Here is a 4,363-nt window from a genome sequence, read left to right as displayed (position 1 = left end):
AACAAACAAACAAACAATTACAATTATTTATTTAATATAACATTCCAAAATTTAGAATTTTGGTATGTTACATGATGAGAGCATTCTTGTGTGACGAAAATGGAGCATGACCAAACTATATGATTTTGTAGGGATGAACTTTCTTTGGCCATGTTATTTTGAGAAGACATGATTGCTTAGTTAGTATGCTTGAAGTATTATTATTTTTATGTCAATATTAGACTTATTTCTTAAGTCTTTCGGATCTGAATATTCATGCCACAATAAATAAAATTACGTTAAAAGAATTATGCTAGGTAGCATTCCACATTAAAAAAATTTGTTTTTATCATTTACCTACTCGAGGACGAGCATGAATTAAGCTTGGAAATGCTTGATACGTCTCCAACGTATCTATAATTTTTGATTGTTCCATGCTATTATATTATCTGTTTTGGATATTTAATGAGCTTTATTATACACTTTTATATTATTTTTGGGACTAACCTACTAACCCAAGGCCCAGTGCAAATTGCCGTTTTTTTGCCGATTTTAGTGTTTCGCAGAAAAGGAATATCAAATGGAATCGAAACGGAATGCAACCTTCGGGAGAGTTATTTTTGAAATAAACATGATCCAAGGGACTTGGAGTAGACGACAAGAAAGGAGCGAGGAGGCCACAAGGCAGGGAGGCACGCCTGCCCCCCCGGGCGCGCCCCCACCCTCGTGGGCCCTTTGCAGCTCCACCGACCTACTTCTTCCTCCTATTAAGGACAGTATAACCGCACCTAAAGCGAGCCCTCTCAGTGCTCTGCGTTTCTGGCCGTCCGTTTTCACGATATGAGTGTTTCTGGTCGTTGGATCTTTGTCTAGTGCGATACCGGGCCTACTGTCCTGTGGGCGGCTGCTCCACAGGCTGAAACGGCGCCCTGTGGTAAACTGGGCTGCCAGCCCATCTAACCAAGCGAGGACAGCCCATTTGGTCTGATGTGTCTCGCTGGATAACCTAAACGAACCCCGCCCCTCCTGACCTGCCTGCTCTTGAGCCTCTCCGCCTTCCACACAGACGACAATGGGGACGGGACACGGCGGCGCGTCAGCTTCCCATGCTCGCCGCAGCCTTCCGGCCCTGGGACGCCATCGGGCATGTCGCTGCCTTCCCCGCCCGACCCGGACCGCGGGCCCCGCCACGACCCCAAGCCCTCGGAAGACAACGGGGGTCCCCAAGCCAATTAAGGTCGATGACCTCCCGCGCTCGCGCGCCATGGTTTCGACGGGGATGTGGAGGACGGCCGCTGGACGAGGCGGTCTAGGGCTTCTGACGACGAGACGGAGGACGACCGCCGGCGGAGGCGTCCTAGGGCCTCAGACGACGGGTGGGATGACCATCGCGACAAGCGCGACCGTGACCGGCGGCGCCGCCGTCCTAGCACCAGCTCGGAGTCGCGAAAGGTGCACCGGCCGGCGTGAACACCTCCTCCGGTCAGCGTGTTGGCTTCACGCGATAAGGCGGGCGCCTCCACTCTCATGCCGCCGTGATTACTCTTCTGCAGGTCAGCCAGTGCAAAGGTAGGTTTGGAGCTTAATTCCTCATATCTTTCCACACTGGATTCGATCTCTGCAGGTTTGTTGTACTTTTAAATCTTTCATGGATCTAAAGTTTCTGAATATGTATTTCAGGCGTGAACGATTTCAGTATTCATCTTTGATCTATGTGTTGTGCTTGTGTACTGGACGTGTTATTCGTCTTTGCTGGTGCTTTTCTACCGTTTAATTTGCTTCGTCGGTGGACAAACGAGGTTACTGGAAGAAGGGTTGCCTGGGACTGGGAGGTTGCCACCTCCAGCAACGTAGAGGAGGGGTGTTGCCGTCCACCACATCATCTGGCTTGTCCCCAAAATTGTTGAACTTCTGCTCCTGAGGAGACAAAAGGGATGCAGCAACGGGGTGAGGTGATCAGAGTGATGTATTGAAGCCTCCCGTTCCACATGTTCAGTAGTTGCACCTCAACGTCACTTTTGAGTAGGTTAGGTCGATCCCTAATCTCTGTTCCAATTTATTCTGTGGTCATTATTTTCAGGCTCCTTTTAAATTAGTGATTTATGCTTTGCTTCGGCGTGGCCGCCCTAGAGTCAAGATTCTCTTCTTTTGCCTCGCTTAGCTAATTGATCTGATTGCTCCATTTTCTGTTTATTTGCAGATACTACTCGACCTTGGGAACACGTTGTGATGCTTACGGAGGAGATTAAGAAGGGCACCGGTTCCGTCCCTGACGTCGAGGTTACCATCTGGTAATTGGTAATTTTGATTAGTAGATGTATTTCACTGCGTCATCTGTTTTGGAGTTACCTTTTAAAATTTTAGATCGTAGATCCAAAGAATGCATCTTGCCTCATTGTTCTATGACAAATCGGTTATGCAGTTAGTTTTTCTTCACAGGTTAATACAGGATTTGCATCTCATGACTATATGGTTTGTAAATCGATTATCTTGTCAGCATTTCTTCACAATTATGATGTTGCATCCCCGTGCTTCTCTTAGCTTGCTGCTCATTGCAGGTGTGCTTGCTGCCACTGGTTATGATAGAACTTATGTATAGTTTATTGAAAACCTTCCTTTGTATATCACTAACATTGGGAATTATTTCAGGTTGCATATCAGCTCTTTGTGATAATAAATTATGCTTGCAATAACCGATCAGATGGAACGGTTACTAAAGTTTGCAACATTTGATCTTTATTGTCAAAGATATAAGGAGCCAAGTAAGTGCCTTCTACTGTGTCTTTTGGATTACTTGATTGATAGTGCAGCCAACTTTGAGTTTGCAACTCTTTTAGGCTGATGAGATTTTTTTAATCTTATATATGTACTTTCAGGGTAGAGGATTGCAACTATATTCATGTATAATTAATGCAAACTTCCAAGGCTTTTCAGATGGATGTATTAACTATTTATCTCCCATTCTATTTACAATGCATGAAATTCCACCCTTGGGTTCCTCTATGGCAAGAAATTAGAATTTTTATGATATCTTTGGCTCTTTCTAAATGAAACATGTCATGTAACTATGGTCCCTGAGGTAGTACAATATAAATTAATTCCCTATATTTCTATGATTTATTATTGGAACAAATATTGTCATCACATTAGCCTATGTGGTTATGTTATTGTAGATTGTTACGTTCTCTGAGCATGCCTACTAGCATGTCACTTCAATAATTTCAGGAAAGCATAGAAGCCATTGTATCTTCTTACATCAAATATATGGTGAATGCTCACAACACAAATGTATTGTAGCAATCCACATGATTTTTCACATTTACTAAATATTTCAATGATTAGTCACGGATATGTTGCACTGTTTGCATTAAAAGTGCACTAAGCATATGAGCGTCAGTGTGATTTCATTAATATATCACTGATTAAACAATGTTCTTTCTTCCATTTCCATTGTTTATTTTCATTTTGTGTGCTCAACTATATAAATTATCTATATCCTAAAATGTGTTGCAGTAATGCATAGGAACTATTACATCATGCTACTTATCACTTACATTCTTGTGTTGTGCAGAAAGCTTTGATTATTTAACCTTGCTCGTGAAAAGGGGGAAATTTGATTATTTAACCATGTTGTGCCATGAGATTTCTTCCCCTTTTTAGTGGTGCCAAATGAAGATCCTTTTAGATTGCAATACTTCTATGCATGCCTTCAGCATGCCTGGATGTGTCTACATCTGCATTCCTTAAGTGTATGATGGCATCAAGACTGGTATAATCTAGGAAGGATATTTTAGTTTTTGTACACTATTACAAATTGTGCTTTCTGACGAACTTCATGTAAGATGTAGCTTCTTCCCAGGCGCCAAGGCTTCTCTTTTTTTTTGGTTTGGTTCTTCTGCTCTGTGTGGTTAATCTATCTGCTTCCAAAAATCATCCTGAAGTTCAAAAAACACATTTGAATGAAAGAATGGAGGTTGTGTAAGAACCATCAGTTCAGATCTTTGTGAAAAACATTATCTACAACAACATTTTAGTAAACAATTGGGATGCTATGTCATTATTATAATCTTACCATTAGTTGAAATACTATTTAATACACCCTTCTGTTTTAGATTTGTGCTTACTTTTGATTCTAACATCTATTTATGTAGTCCCTTCATATATTTAAATTCCTATAATTCTATCGGCATAATGGACGGGTGCGGCAACGCGCACCATCGATGATCTAGTGTATATATATATATATATATATATATATATATATATATATATATATATATATATATATATATATATATATATCCCAAAAAACATCCAGGAGCATCACGAAACCCTATTTTCACCGCCGCAACCTTCTGTACCCAAGAGATTCCATCTTGGGGCC

General features: G+C 41.7%; 1 long non-coding RNA gene across 4 annotated transcripts; it reads left to right on the top strand.

The window, feature by feature from the left end:
• Positions 1-984: 984 nt before the first annotated feature.
• LOC125537947 (uncharacterized) lies at positions 985-3,872 on the top strand. 4 transcript variants are annotated; one of them, XR_007296146.2, is made up of 5 exons: positions 985-1,548; positions 1,660-2,005; positions 2,180-2,537; positions 2,629-2,741; positions 3,551-3,872. It is a non-coding gene; the product is annotated as an uncharacterized LOC125537947 (long non-coding RNA). The 4 variants fall into 4 exon arrangements; XR_007296148.2 differs by having other exon boundaries at positions 2,856-3,872; XR_007296147.2 differs by having other exon boundaries at positions 986-1,548; positions 2,180-2,270; positions 2,419-2,537; positions 2,629-3,872.
• Positions 3,873-4,363: the final 491 nt, after the last annotated feature.

This window comes from Triticum urartu, chromosome 2A (assembly GCF_056163025.1).
Source record: "Triticum urartu cultivar PI428250 chromosome 2A, HENAU_Tu73, whole genome shotgun sequence".
NCBI lineage: Eukaryota > Viridiplantae > Streptophyta > Magnoliopsida > Poales > Poaceae > Triticum > Triticum urartu.
The sequence above is the reverse complement of the archived record's forward strand: the minus strand, read 5'-3'. Positions and strand labels throughout refer to the sequence as shown.